Genomic DNA, 19,307 nt, shown 5'->3' with positions numbered 1-19,307 from the left:
CAATAAATGTAAAGTGCTTAGTGAGGGGCACGCAGTAAGTGCGTAATAGATATTAATTATGATCATTTTTATACTCGTTTTGATGTCCTCCCTTTTGGGGAAACTGACTCCATTACAATAATGGATTCAGAACCTAGTGACTTGCCATCACTGTGGAACAATTTTCTCCTTAATTGGTGACTGATCACAAAGTTCCAAGTATACAAGGACCTAACATCATCCTATAGATCCAAATCCGAAGGAAAAGCAAACAAACGCCCCTGAGGTAACGCATGGGTGTGGTGATGGTGTTGCTGTCTTAGGAGCACCCAGTCCATTACAAGTCTGAACAACGTGATCCTTGCTCTGGGCAGAAAACACACAGCAAGGAAGTGTCTGTTTCGTAAGAAGACAATTCAGACTTGTTTTTCAGGGCCTTCCTTAATCCTAAATTTCTTAGCTGCTGCTGCAGCAGCAAGAATTATTGAACATGGCACCCAGATATTGTGGGAAAACAAAAATGAAAAAGAAAAGGCAGTTTGCAGCCACAAGGTGAAAAATTAGAAACGTGGTAGGAAAAGAACACAAGACATGGAAAAAACGTGAATGAAGGTAAGGATATATCCCTAAGATGTGGAAATATGGAAATGACTTCAAAAGGCCACCCCATCTGAGTAAATGTCTCACCCCTCCTTGTCCATCTCCGATAACAGGGTACTCCATGTCTTCTGAAGCATCCCACCCACCCTCTCTAGGGACTAGCTGGGTATAACTTTGTAGAGGCAATAGTGAGGAGAAAAAAAACCCAAGGCTTTCTTTACTCTAACCTTAGTCTGGGTCCTGGCTCCCTTGTTTCACGTTTCTAAACTTCAGATGTAAAATAAGGACAATGTATAAATGATCATCATGAGAGTACCTACTTCCTGGGGTCTTGTAGAGATTTCATGAGATAATACATATAACATATAGCGCGATGTCTGGCATATAACGAACAGTACTGGAACCAACTGAACGTTCAATTAATTTTATTGTGATTATTGAGCAGACTGTCTGGCTCCAACATTCTAATCTTGAACAATTGACTTTATTTCTCTGTACTTGTATTGTCTCCTCTGCAAATGAGGATTTTAGGAGCATTTATCTCATGACATTGTTGAGAAAAATTAGATGACTCGACATAAGTAAAGCTCTTAGAAGAGTGCCTGGCACATAGAGGGGATCATTCAGTGTTAGTCATTATAGATGAAGGAGTGCTACCAGTTCTGACCAGTTGCTACTTCTTTTTTCAGTCTTTTTGTTTAATGAGTATTTCTCTCAAGCAGAACTCCTCTGCCTTTCCTAGCTCTCCCTCTTCACGGGAACTCTTTCAGAGTAGGATCTAATTGAAGCCAAAATAGTAGGTTTAAACTTTTAGGGGCCACCAGGGCTCACACTGCTCCTGTGACTTCCAGGAGTAGGAGTGGATGAGAATAAATTCATTTCCAGGGACAGATGAAGGAACAAGCCACAGAGAAGGCCTGAGGGAGAGGTAGGTCAGTATGTTCAGCATGGCACACGGAGAACTTGAAGTACTTGGAGAAGTGGAGGCCCAGGATGGGGATGAGACAAAGTGGTTTGTTTGGGAGCCTGGCAACGTGGCAGATGTGTGAATGGCTCCGAACGTGGAGAGCTGGCTCTGCCAGGCGCCGCTTGCCTTTCATAAGCATGAAATCCACTTGGGTAACATTTGTTACATACCCTTCTGAATCCACAGCTTGTTCTTTACAAGTTTTTGGCAAAAAGTGGTGTTCACTGGTCATACCCAACCTATTCTATATTTATTCTGAGTGCACAGGACTAATGAGATAATTATACCCTGGGGCTTAACTGGTTGAAATCTGTAAATCTCCTAGAAGTGTAATTATCTAGTCTTAATCCTTTTTTTCCAATATTGCGTAAATCTCATTAGTACCTATTTTTTAAATTATTCATGGTATGGAAAAAATTGCTTTTTTGTCATTGAAAGAAGAGTTGGCAGGGGAAGACTGAGATGTGTTTGAGCTATTTGGTTTTATCTCCTTGATGAAATAAAGGAATGCGCCCCCAAGTGTAGGAGATTCTCTTAGCAGTCGGTTCTGTTCGTTCAGCCTTTTGCTTTTACAGCAAGGACTCTCTGTGAAGGGCTGCCGCACTGGTGTGAGGCTGGAAAACTGCAGAGTGAGGACTCAGCCAGTCTTGATCTTGACTCTTATCTAAGAATGGTTCCTAGGAATTGTGGACCCATGCGCCATCGTAGGAATGGGAACCCTGCAGAGAGCTAAATTAAGTCTCATGCAGGCTCTGCAGACAACGCCGTGGCCCTTTGCCTGAAACATCAGTCTAGACTGGACAGCAACCACATAAGATTCATATGTTTATATACTAAGAATTGTGGTGACTGGAGATTATGAAAATGTTTTTTTTTTTTTTCCAGAATTTACTTAATCTAGTGATTTTTCTAGGCAGAGATAACATGAGCACTAATGGAACTTTCATGACGTTCCCAGTTTATTTAATCGTTTTTTTGATTCATGACACACGGTACAATTTCATAGCATATGAAGTGGTCCTATAAATTTCTCTGAAGTTTCCAAAGTACTTATTTTGGGTTGCTGCAAATAAAATTGCTTGAAACTGCGACCCCTAACTACAGTGTGGGATGGGGCAGGACAGTGTTTACCTGTTTTGTGGGTGTGTGTATATCTATATGTGACCCGCACTCCTTCTTGCACGTTCCATTTAATGTAGTGTAGAAAAGAGCCCTATTAGAGAAGCAGAAGATCAGGATTCTCCTTCTGTCACTGCCACCAGCCAGTATTCTGTGGTGTGGTGTGTGGGCCACTTAACTTCTCTGAACCTTAGAACAGAGAGGTGCAGACCTCACGACCTCCGGATTACACGCGAGCTGTCTGTGGACAGCAGCAAACCATGGCCTCAGCCTTGAGAGGACTGCTAGAGCCATGGCCTGTTCAGCTGAGCAGTCAAGGGGGTTGACAAGCAAGGCAGTGGGGAGGGGAACTTTCCCATGGGGTAAAGAAGGAGAGAAGCTGGGGGTAAGGAGGCAGGCTTTGTCCTTTGCTCTCCGAATGTCCTAACCTCCCCATTCTAAGGAGTAGGGCTAACACTAGAGAAGCTGGCTTTGCCTTTTCGCCTTTCCTACTTCTGCTCCATCCCAGCTCCTTCAGGAAAGGGGATGCAAGCCCTCTATAACTCCCTATATGATTCACCCTTAAAAGGCATCGCTCTAAGGTCCTTATGCTAAAGGACCAAATACATTTGCATCAAGTCTGAATCTGCATTCTTTATTCATGTCATATCTTCATATGTTAGACACGTAGATAAAAATTATAGTCTCCCAAACTTCCAAACTCTGTAAGTTTTTAAAACCTTGAAGTCTTGCAAGCTAAATATCTGGATAACAATTTAAAATTTCACTTTTTATTTGACTAGTTGGGTCAATAGGTATAACCTTCTTAGATCCAGCCTTTATTCAGTGACACATTAGTAGTGTATAACAAGTCTTAGCTGACTTAAAAACATTTTCCCTATAACACTTTGTCTATAATGATCTTAAAGTGATTTAGACTTTCTACCTTAATGTACTACAAGTACTAAATGAAGTGTGCTCATCTCAATCGGTTGCAGACGGAAGGCATCTTTATTTTCCACTCCCCGAATCCTCCTCCATTCTTTAAACCCATTGTCTCTCTACATAGCCTCTTTTGTAAAGGACCTTAAATAACTCTAGGACAGCTCTTTCTCATGTGCTGCGGACCATATGTAGTACTTGGGAAACTTGTATGCGTCCTTGATTCTGCCATCAGTGGAAGAACAGTTTGCGCTCAGTACAGCCTTCAAATCACACTATAGGCAGCTTTAGTCAGCGTCTTGCCTAGAGATTTTTTTGAGTATGTGTCTTGCATCAGACCCTGTACCTCCAAAACTCTAAAAGGATACAGGCCAAGCTCCCCAAGTAGTTCTCTTGAAACATCTTTCATTTGACTTGAAGTAAAGAGGGAGTACGACGCACCATTGGCAGGGTAAGGGCATGTGGAGAGGGAAATGCACAAAATACCAACAGATCCTCCAAACTAATTGTCTCTCTCTCTCCTTTCCTCTTTAACCACCATCCTTGTATTCTCTCGAGGAGGGGGTGGGGCTAAGATTGCAAAATCACCTTCTGTCCCTGTCCCTCTCTTTTGCAAGTACTGTATAGGTGGTCTGACACCTCGACTTGTGCATATTTATTTTATTTTGTATAAATATGTATTATATACTATTACATAGGCCTGCAAGCTCCTTAAAGGCAGAGGCTTTTGTTATGCATTCCTATACTCTTTATAATACCTGACGCAGGCCCCATGTAGCAGGTGCCCAGTTTCTGTGTGCTGAGTGAATGAGGGCTGCCTGCTTCGTGAAGAGCGACCAGTTTCTGTTAAACTGCACACTTTCAAGTTACCCTTCTGCATTCTGCTTCTCATGTAAGTACTGTTATTAAACTTCTAAATACTTAACAGAAGGCTGTTTTTTGGCAGTGAATGAACTCCTTTTGTCTTCTGTCCCGTGAATATCCTAACCACTTTGTCACTTTGATCTAGGGGGCATTTCATCCTCAGAAATGCAAAGGAGTTGGCGACTGCACAAAATGTGTCCTATTTCCTATTGCTGTAAAATCCACTGCTCTTGAGCCTTTGCCCGCCCCCTTTCATGATAATGTGTAAGCCACTAAATTGCAGTTACTGGCTGTGGCCATGGCCATCAAAAATCGTGAATGCCATGTAGATTTGAGGCTTGCTCCACTAAAGAGTCCACAATGGCTTTACTGTAACTGGGTTAACTAGAACTTGGCAAACAGCAATCCAAGGAGGGTGATACCAAGCCCCCTCCCCCTTCCAGGATGCTGGCCTGATCTTCTTGTATTTGTGCAACTGGCCCATCCAGAGACCCACTAAAGCTGGGAGGAGGGCCCCGGTGAGGGCGAATCTCTCTGGGTCAGGTTGTCCTTTTGCAGCTCTTTTCACACAGCTTCTCTTCCTGCAATGCGAAGTAGGTTAGAGGATAGCTTGTTTTCTTTTGCTATTTGAAATACAGCATTTAGGGTCATGCTCTGAATAATTTGTGCTTGTTAGAAATGACTGTCATCCTCTTGAAGCAATAACAAAGAACTACATTTAAATTAAATTTAGCCAAGCAAGAGCCTCTCCACAAAATCAGTGGAGCCAGGCATTTTTCAAAGAGTTATTTTGATTTTTTAAAATCTGTAATATTGTAGGGCATAAATCAGCAAAGATATCCCAGAATCTAAAAAGAGCTGGGCCATAGTTCATAATGCTTTAAAAGTATTTGGTAATATTTGGGATGGCAGGAAAAGGTAAGATAAAATAATAGATGCAATCATCTTTAATATCACTTATTTTTGTATTTGGCGAACTTTGTTCTTCCTCAATATCCTAGTTTAAAATTTCAAGGGTGGATTTTTGAAAGACACCTTTATTTATTTATTAAGTCTGGAAGACTTCAAGAGACCAAAGCCATGTCAAATATAGTTTTTAAAAGTTAATTTACATAAATGTATTCCTATACCCATACACTGTTGTGGTCTTCTTACCACTATGGCATCAGTAGTGACCAGCAATTTGGTGGCCTCACGTGCTAGGTAGAGGACTGTTATGCCAATACATAGAAACATATCTATTTTTTTTTAAGAACTGTTTTTTTCAAAACAGTTTTGGGTTCATAGCAAAATTGATAGGAAGGTGCAGAAACTTCTCATATGCCCCTGAGCCCACACGTGCATAGTCTCCCTCATTATCAACATCCCCCACCAGATACAATATGTATTTTAAAAATATTCTTTCTTGCCAGCATCTGTATCGAACCCTACTTCAGTACTCAGAGTATCCAATCTTTCCTTGAATATCTCGAAGCGGTTACACTTTCCAGTTCTTCAAGACCAAAACTTCTCCATTCTTTTCTCATACTAGACACATAAATATCTGGAGCTGCCAAGCTTTATCTTTTAAAGTCAAGAAAGAAATTTCCATCTGTTATTTTGATAATTTGCCTTATGGTTGCTCTGCTCCAATTAGGTACTAATCCTATGTAATAAACCTGGTAAGTAGGTTAATCATTAATACACACTGAGAAATTAAACTCCTCATATAGTTTCACCTTGTCTGTATGATAGACAACATCACCGTAGAAACATGTGCTGCTTTGTTTCTGCTTTCAAATCAAAGGAGGTTCTTAATTTTAGACAGTATGGCTACTCTGAGCAAAATCATTCTACCTGGATTTTGCCTTACCCTGAGCAGAGTATCTTTTTTATGCTTGCTGTTTTCTTGAAGACTTTTGTGGCTTTTTGCATTGGTGTCACAAAAATCGCAATAGACATCCACTCCTTGCCTATTTGCTTTATGGCCACAAAGGCAATCCATCTTATTTCTATTAGATTATCCCTCTTTCCCTTACTTCTTTCCTTATACCCCGTAATAACCTCTCCCAGACCGCGCCTCCTCTAGCAACTTGGACCGTAAGGACCCTTGCTCTAAGTTAAGGGTGTTGTCTTCTACCGATTTTTGCTTTATTCCTTCAGGCTCTGAAGTATGTGTGAGCAAAGACCCCTTTTCATGACCCAAGAAGATGACATATGCTATTATTATTTATGCTCAGTTCAAGCTTCCTGAACCTTTTCTCTCTGCCAAAGTCAGTTACTTTCTACTAATACCAGTTTCACCCCTAGGGCTCCCTTCTGTCTTTGCTATTAATACTTTTCAGACTTTAATATTTTAGAGTCAGCAAGGTTAACTTCCTGAAGCCCATCTCCCAAAAATATAGCCATCCTGATCCCATCTTCAGAATTCTGATTGACTCAGTTGGTCTCAGATGGTACTTGGGAACCATTTCATAAACATGATTCTGAAGTGGTCACACTTTGACAGACACTCGTCCAGTTAGCCTTCTGGTTTCTGTCTGTTCTCTCTGTAGCAGTGCCACACTTGTTGCCTCACTATGGGTTAAGAGACACTGCTTGTTGTTGCTTCAGCAAAACTATGAATGGGGAGGGGAGAGTGGATGGGGAGGGTAATCGAGAGACAAATTTTCTAACAAACATTTGGATTCTGGAGAAGTTTCCCATATTACTGTCTTTCAGAAATGAGTAAATTTTTTTTTACAAAAAGACAAAATAGTGATGAGATGAAGCTGATTTATTTCATTCTAGAGCCATGATTAGATACGTGTCCCCATCCCCCACCCTTGTAATATTCTATCCAGAGTGACTCTGGCATGGTCAGGGAGGTTGTGATCTGTGGACCCATGTGCATGCCATTTGCTGCCAAAATACCTCAACCCTGACCTCAAAAACCCCATCTTCAATTGATAAGGCCACTGCTATTGAATTATTTCTTTGATATTTGTTCTTGGCACCCACAATTTAGGAATAACTTCTCTTCTGACTACTATAAAATTTATTGAATAAAATCCTGTTTTTGCATGTTCAAATGTTTGAATTTAATCCAATGGAATAATTACAGTATAGCCATTACTTCGGTGTCAAAAGAGTGGAAAGTTCTAATACCCATTCACTTAGATAATGCCAAATTTCCAAGGCAGAATGTTGTAAACTTTGGGAAAGCATCAGTAATTGAGCTTATTTAAGGGATTCTTGAGTTTTGATTGGTAATCTCATCTGGGTTTCTGCCTGTGTCTGTAGGCATGGGTTATATTCGAGAAGGACATTTTGAGCTTAAGAGACAGCCTGACCAGGAGGATTAGACACCAGCAAAATGAGCTCACCTCTAAACCCCAACCTCTCAGGTGGATGGGTGGGCAGGTGGGGAGTTGGTATTTTAGAACTATTCTAAACAGATGTGGAAGATGCCCAGCCAAGCAAGGGAATGTACTATTTATAGCCCTTGACAATTAAGCTGCCCATCAGTGTTAAAGTGATCCAGCAAAGAAAGATCTCGGCAAGAGTTATGGGGCACCAGCTGAATGATGGGGATTTAGTCAGTATGACTCCAGCCTTCAATGGGCTAGCAAAATTAAGGGAGGAATCCCATAGAAGTATTGCCTGGAGGATCTGAGAGTCATATCTTTCTTTCTTTGGCCTCCTAATGACTTCTAAACCAATGGCGAATTAGAGTCTCCACTAACCCAATATATTTTAGACCTTTTCTCCAAGCACGATGATGATAAGATTCATAAATTCTGCGAAAGATAGGTTGAACATTTTCTGCTTTATATATCACTTCGCACTCAAGAATGGAATGGGCATTAAACCAGTACGACTTTGAGCCTATCCTAAATTTCTTTATGTCTTGAGCATTTAGTAGCAGTTAAATATTTTCTGGGTGATTCTCTGAACTTTCATACTATCCTCTCCATTACCTTTTTGGAATAGCAAGTTACATAGAGACAAACTATTTGTAAAGGTACAAGATATGAACCTGTATCAGGGTATAAGAGAAAAGCTCATGAACCAAATATGGGACATAAGGTCATAGTAGGGCTAACTAGAAGGCTGAATTAGTGATGAGTTGTATGAGTTACTGAAATAAAATTCCTTATCTTCCCCTAAAGATGGATTGATTCTCTTCTCTGGACTTAAAACCCTCCCATGTCCTCCCATTGCAAACTGTTTACCATGTTGGATGAGTTCCTGCATGCCCTGGCCCTGACAATCCTCTGACCTCAGCTTCTTCCACTTTCTCAGACATGCTGGCTGAACTCCTTCCAGCCTCAAGGTCTTTGCACTTGCAGGTCCCTCTGCCTTCCCCAGATCTTTAATTAGCTCTTTCTTGACGATCAACTGTTGGCTTAAATGCTTTTTCCTCAAAGAGGCTTTCTTTGACCACCCCTTTGAGAGTCATACCTCTCTTTCAGTTACTTTCTATCATATCAGCCTCTTCTTAATTCCCACATAGCACATTACATGACTCACATATTTCATAGTATATACTTATATTTATCTTATTCCTTTGTTTATTGTCTGTCTTGTCCCCCTGACTGCTAGCTCCATCTGTGCAGGGGCCTTTTCCATGTTTTGTTATTGTTCTTCACTGCTGTATCCATAGAACACAAATAATGCCTAGCACTTGGTAGGTACCCAATAAATATTTGCTAAATAATTAATTGAAAGTGATCTAAACTCAAAGAAGAGCTGGCTGGAAGTTGTGCACAGGGGTAGGAAGAGGGAGGAAGCTGAGAAAAGCATCTCATTGACATTTTCAATAATTCAGAATTCTCAGCTATAAAATGTACACATTACAACTGATTCATTTTGCAATATTACACTATTCATTCAAGAATAAGTATTTTGTAAATTTGGAATTCCTGAGTAAAGATTATAAGACTTGATAATCCCAAAAAGATGTGATGGAAGGGATAATATGAAGGTTCAGAGAATTACCTAGGAAATATATAACATACTAAATGCTAGTGATATAAAGACATTTAGGACAGGTTCAAAGTTGTATGGGTTTAATGTCCATTTCAATCTTGAGTTCAAGTGATCTATCTAACTATCATGTTCTACTTTACTTTTGTAGAATTTGTGAACCTTACCATCATCTTGCTTGGAAAAAAGGGTTTAAAATTTATTGAGCCAGTGGAGACTCTAACTTGCTATTGGTCTAGAGATCATTAGGAGGCCAAAGACAAGAAGAGAAAAATCCAATTTCTTTTTTTATTTTTTGTTTTGAAAATTATAATTCTGTTTCCTCAAAACATTCATAAATCAACACTGTCACATTACGGTGGTTTCTATAACACAAAGAGTTCTAGTTGGATTTTATAAATGAATGATCTCTACTGCTGGATTTTACTCTTGTATATTACTAGAATTTTTATTAATGTTCAATTAATGACATGGAATTAAAACTTACTACAATGCATCTGAACCTGAAACAGAGCAGGGCCCTGTGGTCCTTGCCCCCCACACCATGTCCCCAGCCTGCCTTTTGTCTGTGGAAAAACTTTAGCCAAAGAATAAGTTTAATCAGAGAAGTGAGAAAATGCAGAAACAAAGGAAAGCAGTCAAAGGAGACCAAATAATGATAGCTTAGTCATTAAGCATAGTCAAGAACCTTTAGTTCCTCCTTAAGGGCTACAGATAATATTCTGAGTCGTATCCTGTGAGCTGTCTTATAGATACTGAAACCCCCAGCAGGTGGAAGAAGTTAACTACATGATGACCAGGCTGTAGCCATGACATAGGCTGCCACAATTCTGAGAACTGGCCTCAAGGAAATGGAAACAAACCGACCCTGGAAGTGAAGATTAACTGTACCTAAAATAATCGAGATGATGCTGATCAGACCACCGATGACCCATTTCAAGATGACTGTCAGAGCTGACTGCATTGTTGCTGCATGTAGCCCCTCCCTCTGTCTATAAAAGCTCTTGCTCCCTGATTGTCGGTGGTGGGGGGGAGTCAGCCTTTGGACAGGCATCCACCCTCCAAAATAAAGCAAACTTTCCTTTCTACCAACCTGGCGTCTTTATTGGCTTTTGAGTGGTGAGCAGCCGCACCCCGCTTTCGGTTACAAGCCCATGCATAATTTCCATAATAAAACTAATAAACCCCCCAATAAAGGATGAGACTTCCCTCCTCGCTCTCTCCCTGCCTCACAGTTATTGTGGTTTAATCCGTAGTCATGAGAGCTTCATGGAAGTTTTACTATATTGTGACTAAAGCTGAAGCTTATTGCCCGTCAGCCCAGCACTCTCTGGTTTATTGAAAGCTTGGCGTCAACAGGATTCTGCCTGAGAACATCTAGTTCCCCCACGCATGCTATTGTTCTTTGTATTTATCAAAAATCAACTGAATCATATGCCTGAGCCTATATGGTTCTAATTCCTCAGAACTGTAATCTGATTCAGTGCTTCCCAAATATGAGACTCAGGATCAGTACTGGTCCACGGCTAAGTGAAACATACAAGGACAGGGCAATGAGTTTTTTATGAAGCTATTTTTTTCCCAAACTAAAAAAACTTCCTTTATATAAAGATGGTATTCCCCCTACTATTTGGTGTAAGCCATTCTTTTATGAAATTATAATTATAATAGATGGTAGTCTTTTTAAAATATGTTTTTACTTGGCAGCCTAAAATATTGGCAATTCTGAGTATCAGTTTCTCCCGTTAAATTTTTTCCAATATATTAAAAAAAGTCAGACAGTAGTATAATGAACCCATATGTACTCTGCAATTAATAGAAATTTGGGTGGTTAAAAAATCCCAAGTAAAATTGAAACAGGTTCCACAGAGGATGTTCAATTCCCTCACAATGCTGGTGAGAAAATGGAAACCTAAGAAAGGAAAACACCTTAATACTGGTACCTGCTGGACCTGACATTTCAGCTTTGGCATTTTGCTTCTAAGACAAATGATTGTTTATGATACCACATAGACAAACGAACATATACCTGGAGGAATCCATAATTCAAAAAGATACATGCGCCCCAGTGTTCATTGAAGCACTATTTACAATATCCAGGATATGGAAGCAACCTAAATGTCCATCAACAGAGGAATGAATAAAGAAGATATGGTACATAAATACAGTGGAATATTACTCAGCCATAAAAAGGAATGAAACAGTGCCATTTGCAGAGACGTGGATGGATCTAGAGACTGTCATACAGAGTGAAGTAAGTCAGAGAGAGAAAAACAAATATCATATAATATCACTTATATGTGGAATCTAGAAAAATGGTACAGATGAACTTATTTGCAAAGCAGAAATAGAGACACAGACATAGAGAACAAACTTATGGATACCAAGGTTGGGACGAATTGGGAGACTGAGATTGACATATATACACCACTATGTATAAAATAGATAACTAATGAGAGCCTACTGTATAGCACAGGGAACTCTACTCAGTGCTCTGTGGTGACCTAAAGGGGAAAGAAATCTAAAAAAGAGGGGATATATGTATATGTATAACTGACTCACTTTGCTGTACAGCAGAAACTAACACAACATTGTAAAGCAACTATACTCCAATAAAAATTAACTTAAAAAATTAAAATAAAAAAACTGTATTGTAGAGGACCCCTACCTCACACCATATACAAAAATGCACTCAAAATGGATCAGAGACCTAATTGTAAGAGCTAAAATTACAAAAGTCTTGGAAGAAAACAGGTGTGAATCTTTGTGACCTTAAAGGGATATTCTGGAATTGGATAGTAGTGATAGTCGCACAACTTTGTGAATATACTAAAAACCAATCAACTGTAGACTTTAAAAGTGTCATTTTATGGCATGTGAGTTATGTCTATATATAGAGAGGTGAGCATGCTTCCATCCTCAAAAGTTATTGCTGTCTTCATTTTAGTTATTTTCTTCATTTGTCTACTTTTCACTATGTTTTCCTAAAGGAGGTTTCTAATTGTAAACTAAAGTCATAGATGAACAAAATGTTAAAAAACAGGAATTATTTTTGCTTTTTAACTTTTAAAGATAATCTTTTTAGTTTAGAGTGATTTTAGATTTACAGAAAATTTTCAGAGATAATACAGAGAAATCCTGTATATCTTTTACTCAGTTTCCCCTAATGTAAGCATCTTACACAGCCTTTGGACCAAGACCCAAAACTAAGAAATTAACACTGATATTACCATTAAATAAACTTTAGACTTTATTCAGATTTTTCAGCTTTTTTTCCACTGATGTCCTTTCTCTGTACCAGTATCCAATCCAGGATACACTTTGCATTTAGTTGTCACATCTCTTTAGTTTCCTCTGATCTGTGACTGTCTCATTCTTTCCTTGTTTTTCATGACCTTGACAGTTTGGGAGAAAATTGTTCAGGTATTTTATAAAATGTTCCTCGGTTTAGGTTTGTCTGATATTTGTCTTATGATTAGACTGGAGTTATGTGCTTGGGGGACAATATCAGAGGTAACGCCCCTTTCTTATGACGCATGTGGAGGAGTACATGGTATCCATATGACTTAACACCAGGAATAGTGATCTTGATCACTTGCTTAAATTAGAGTTTGCCAGGTTTCTCCACTCTATCTTTCCATACTCTATACTTTGGAAATAAGTCATAAATCCAGCTCACATCCAGAGCAGGGTGTGGGGGAGATTAATCTCTACCTTTGGGAAGGGTGTCCTTAGTCTGTTTGGGCTGCTATAACATAATACCACAGACTGAGTGGCTTACGAACAACAGAAATTTATTTCTCGCAGTTCTGGAGGCTGGAAAGTCCAGCAGCAGATCAAGGTGCTGGCAGATTAGGTGTCTAGTGAGAGGTCAATTCCTGGTTCATAGACAGCTGTTTTCCTATTGTATCCTCACATGGCAGAGAGCAGGGAGAGCTCTCTGGAATCTCTTTTATAAGGGCACTATCACACTCATGAAGGCTCCAATTAATCACCTCCCAAAAGCCTCACCTCCTATTACCATCACATTGGGGGCTAAGATTTCAACATATGAATTTTGGGGGGATACAAATATTTAGTCCATAACAAGGGGGTGAGTATTTACATACATTATTTGTAATTTTCTGTATGAAACAATTTGTCTCTTCTCCTACATGTATTTGATCATTTATTTATGTCAATATGGACCTGTGTACATTTATTTTATAAACTTTGTCTTATAATCCAATTCTATGTTTTTTATTTTGTTGCTCAAATTGTCCCACATTTGGCCACCAGAGCTCTTTCAGGTTGGTTCCTTTGTTTCTTTGACAGGCTCCATCCTTTAAAAAACATTTTTTTTTCTTTGAGTACTTCCTTACTTTCTGGCCCTTCAAGATGCTCCAGGCTCATCTTGTGTACCCCCTGTCCCAGACCTAGAATCTGCCCCAGTTTTTGTTATTTCATTGGTGAATGGTATTAGAAACCAGTATCTAGGTGCTGGGTGTAAAAGCAGTAAGGTTTAGGTGTAAAAGTGGTAATGTTTGCATAGTGGGACTATGTCAGCTTCAGGGAAAGGAAGAGATCAGCTGTCAAGTGGAATAAAGAGGAGAAAAGAACCAAGGAAGTGGGTTCCACGATAGCTGAGGATTGAACGCTGTGTTGAAGCTGGAGGTAAAGCCTGGCACCTACTGGGTACCCACGTGAAACACTGTGCATGAATAGGCATCGCCACTCAACACAAGCATGTAAAATTGATTATGAGACCCTGAGGTAAGTCTATAACAAGCACCCTTGCAATGGAGTATGATATGCCATTCTACCAGAAAAATTCATAGCTGACCTTTCAGGCCCACTTTCATTTGGATTCTCAAAACCGAGTACTGCTTGATATTTCTATCTTTGCACTGAGTTTTCTCTCTTTTTATGAAGTCAACTGAAATAGTCACTTAAAATATAAACGGAGGTAATAATGATAATGAAAACCAGAGAGTGCAATTGGTTGGGATTCCAAAACTCCTGTTTGTGTTTTATCGTTATGACTTTTTGTTTTATCCAAGGCAGAGAAAGACTGGATACCAAGTACGCGAATAGCTGTAGTGGAGAGATGGGAAGGAGAGAAAGGTGGTAAAGTCACGGTACAGCAGGCCAGGAACGCATTGCAGTTCTGTTCCCTCTAAACGTGAAGTGCGGAGGCTGGCTATGTGGGAGATTGTAAAGGGAAATCTGCTTAATAGGAGAGCAACGAGGTGGGCGATCTTTGCTATACTTATATTAACATATGTGCACCTCCTCACAGAATATATTTTGAAAGTGCTGGCAGACAGTTTTTTTTTAGAATAAAAACTGGAGAGTGCAGTTTTTTAGCAGCTGAGTATTTTGAACTGTACTATAGATTAGCTAGAAGTTACAAAAAGCCTTTCCTGAGTCAGCTAAATGCTGAGATGAAGTTTCGCAAAGTGGATTTAGCACTGGTGGGTAGCATAATAACTCCGGAATCGTGGATTCAATCCATTTAGGGGATGGAACAAACGTTTCGATTCCGCCCACTTTTTTGCCAGGGGTGCCTGAGGGACCTGCTGTAATCAACAAAACATTGTTGTGCTTGTAGAGTCCCTTTTATCTCAGAAACCTATGATCCTGGAGGAAAAAGATCTCACAGTTCTCCTTAAACGAAAGTAGATGGGATCTTTCATTTGATCTGTAAAACAGTATTTTCCTACTTAGCACTCTGCGTGAAGTCTGGGATTTACCCTGCCTCGACTATTCACATGCTGTGTGGCTGTCTGCTTATTGTGCTTTGCTATGGGCTAAACTGTGCCCCCTCTATACCCAGCACCTGCAACGCACACACAGATGCCTATGTTGAAGTCCTAGCCCTTAGTGACTCGTGACTGTATTTGGAGATATGGTCTTTAAAGAGATAAGTAAATTAAAATGAGGTCATTAGGGTGGTCCCTAATCAATAAAACTAGTATCCTTAGAAGAAGAGGAAATTAGGACAGATAATATGAGAATACACGGGGAGAAAATGGCTGTTTACAAGCTAACCAGAGAGGCCCGGGACAGATCTTTCTCTCACGTCCTCAGAAAGAACCAACCCTGTGGACACCAACCCTTGGTGTACTTTTGCAATGACTTCAATGAAAGATACACTTGCTTATTTAGGAGTAAACCCAAGGAAGCTTTAATCTGGAAATAATCCAAACCTCTTGATGAAAGAAACCCTCAGGATGACAAACAACCCTCTTAATAAACCATGAGTTACTTTGATCTCCCACTAGATGGTGCTAGAACCTATTTCCATGTCATGAAGCAGTATGGTGCCAGGAGCTCAATCCAGTGTTACTTTTCGTGATTTGGCCACAGTCTATTTTGGTTTAACATTTCTTTCCTATCGTTGTTCTTGTTTCTCTGCTTAAAATTGAGAAGGGAATCCTTGAAAGTGCCAGACTGAGAGAGTCATCCACCATATTAGCATGGCAGGAAATACATGCCATGATCATAGTGTGAGTAATACCTATACAATGAGCACAGGACACTTTTTACTTATGGAGAGATCTTTAATACACTAATTCGTGGTTGAATGCATAAAGAACAAGGGACTTAAAATTGTTCTATCTTTAGTTCTTCTAGTGATTGATTCACTCTGGGGAGAGGCATATAACTGCTCCCTGCCCTAGTTTTTCCACTTATAAAATAGAAATAAAATATGGGACACTTACTTCAAAGGGTACTCAGAAGATGAATGAAGTAGTGACTCTTAAAATACGCTGTGGTTGTTGGAGAAATAGAGTTATATCCTCTTTACAAATAGTGCAAGAACGATGAGGCCTACAACTTGACTTTGACCCATCAATGCTTATTTGAATCTTTTAACCCCACTTGGTCACAGATTATCCCCAAGTATTTTCACTGCTGTTTTCCTCAGTAAGATAAAAGGGCATCAGTATGATGGAGACTGCCATCTGGGGTATGGATTTATAGGAGTCTTTCAGTTTCTGAATGGAGGAATTTGTTCTGCCTTTCAGAAGTCATTTCATCTCTATTTTTCTCCAAGTTCAAATACTTTGCTAAGGGTAATATTTGGGGTAAGATTTCAGGATAGTCTCTTTATACATAGTCAGTGGGGAAGGTTTGCACTGTACTTTGTTTTCAACTTATTTTTCAGATGTGTTTAGAAGAGCCTATAGAAAGGTACATGGGGAATGAAAGACCATGGATATTTCAGACTAAATCAGATTTTGTCGGCTTGAATATGCTATGTAATAAATTGTGTCTCCCCAAAATTCATATGTTGAAGCTGTAACCCACAGTGTGGCTGTATTTAAAGGTAGGGCCTATAAAGAGGTAATTAAGGTTAAGGAAAATAGTAAGGTGGGGCCCGGATAGGATGGGATTGTTGTCATTAAGAGAAGAGTCATCAGACATGCTCCAGCTCACTCCCCCTGCCCCTACCCACCCCCTTCACCAGTCTTGTGAGCTCACAATGAAATGGCAGCCTTCTGTAAGCCAGGAAGAAAACTCTCAGCAGAAACCCACCCTGCTGGCACCCTGACTTCCAGCCTCCACAACTGTGAGAAAATGAATGCCTATTGTTTAAGCCACTCAGTCTGTGGTATTTTGTTACAACAGCCTGAGCTGCCTAAGGCAGAATACTTACCTCAAAGCTCTAAGAATGGGGTTGGCACACTTTTGCTGTAAAGGGCCATAGAGTAAATATTTTAGGCTTTGCAGTTCATACAGTCTTTTACAACTACTCAACTGTGCCCTTGTGGCACAAAAGCAGCCATAAACAGTAAATAAAAAAGTGAATGAGGCTGTGACTTTATTTACAAAAACAGACAGTGGGCCATATTTGGTCACAGGCTGTAGTTTGCTAGCCCTTACTCTAAGAAAACACAAAAATAACAAGTGGTTACATTCAGGTTTTTTCCTTGAAGGCAGATTTCCATTATTACTAAATAAACACAAAATAAAGACAATTACTTATCTTTTCCATTTTAGAAAGTTCCAATATATGATTCTCATGGTTACTTTTAGGCAAAAGGCACATGGGTTAATGCTTATTTTTATGGCTAAGCCATATAAACTCTGGATCTCCTAATCCAATGAAAATTTTCTCTTTAATGTCTTTTTTCTTTCTTTCTTTCTATATGGAACATTCACTTATGGTCAAAATATAAGTAGCATGTCTTTGTTATACATAGCAAGTTTGTTGTTGTCAAGCTCTTTTTGTCTTTACATGTGCCAATTCTGACAGTCACCTTTTCCCCCACTTCTTCCCAGTGTTGCCAAGCACTTAGCCAGGTTTCTCCTTTTCCTACCCACAGGCTATGATTATTTGAAAATGTCACCTCATTGGCCCCTATGACTGTAGTATGACTGCCAAAGTTTTCTACTCAATTGTTTAGATATAACCACAACCACCATTTGTAAGATGCTAATTATGACCCAGGCACTAGGCTAATTATCTTCCAAATATAATCTCATTTAATTGTTATAACAGTTCTATAAGATAGGTATGATTATGTCCATTTTGTAAATGAGGACACTGAGGTACTGAGTAGTTGAGCAAAGGGCCCATAATTGAATGACCAGCAAGCAAGCCACATTACTCGGTTTGGAACCCAAGAGTGTCGGAATCCTGACCCTGTGTTTTTATTCACTCCTCCCTATTGGCTCTCCGTAATGCATACACTTAGAAACTAAGAAGACTTTCTCTTTCCTTATACCCTCATAATACCAAAAAATATAATCCGTACATAATTACTACCCCTCAAATAAGTTGAAGCACTGGAGATAGGATTTATTATATGTCATCTTAACAAAGAAAATCTGGGTGTTTCATTTTTGTGAATTTTACAGTCTAATTTCTTGTAAAAGGCTGATTTTTGAGATCCATGCACGTATCATCTTAGTGCATTGTTCTCCACTGAGTTAAATATGGGTTAGTCAACCCTGTGTTAATATGCTCTTGTCTAAGTCTTTTGTTAAGACTATCAACTTACAGAAAATAAGGATGACTTAGGCTTTTTTTTTTTTTTTTAGGATAAAATTATTTATTTATTTATTTTGGCTGCGTTGGGTCTTTGTTGCTGCGTGCAGGCTATCCCTAGTGGCGACAGGCAAGGGATACTCTTTGTGGCAGTGCACCGGTTTCTCATTGTGGTGGCTTCTCTTGTTGCAGAGCATGGGCTCTAGACACGCAGGCTTCAGTAGTGGTGGCACGTGGGCTCAGTAGTTGTGGTGCACGAGCTCTAGAGCGCTGGCTTAGTAGTTGCTCCACGACATGTGGGATCTTCCCGGACCAGTGATCGAACCCGTGTTCCCTGCATCGGCAGGCAGATTCTTAACACTGCGCCACCAGGGAAGTCCTGACTTAGCCTTTCTTACCTATCGGGGAACATACTACCATCTGGGAAAATGGGAAGACCATGGGCTTCTGTGTTAGGCAGAACTTGTGCTAGCCTCTCATTTGCTTCACATGTTACATAACCCCTTGAGACTTTAATACCATTATCTATTACATAGGTTAATAATATGTCCCCACCAGGTGACTGAGGTTACAACTAATGTTTGTAAAGTACATAGCCTAGTGCTTGGCATGTAATAGGCTCTTAATAAATGTTAAACTGCTGACAGTGTTGATCAGATGACAAGTAACTTCAGAAAGAATATAAATTGATCAGTTGAAAATGGGTTATTACTGCTTCCATGAGATATGAGTTGAAGCCATATGTATGTAGCTTTGAGATTGAATGTTGTTATGTGTTTAGAAAAAAATGTAGTTTTCTCATTTGGAATAAAAATGACGTTCTAGAAGTCCTTGATATGACAGTGAGCTCTTTCACAACAGTTTGCTGTTAGAGGGAAGAAGTGAGACACATGGCTTAGATTTATCTTTGAAATACACAATTTAACTTTTAAA

The sequence above is a fragment of the Aethalodelphis obliquidens genome, unplaced genomic scaffold (assembly GCF_003676395.1).
Source record: "Aethalodelphis obliquidens isolate GAN/ISIS:26980383/991018 unplaced genomic scaffold, ASM367639v1 scaffold21, whole genome shotgun sequence".
Classification (NCBI taxonomy): Eukaryota; Metazoa; Chordata; class Mammalia; order Artiodactyla; family Delphinidae; genus Aethalodelphis; species Aethalodelphis obliquidens.
The sequence above is the reverse complement of the archived record's forward strand: the minus strand, read 5'-3'. Positions refer to the sequence as shown.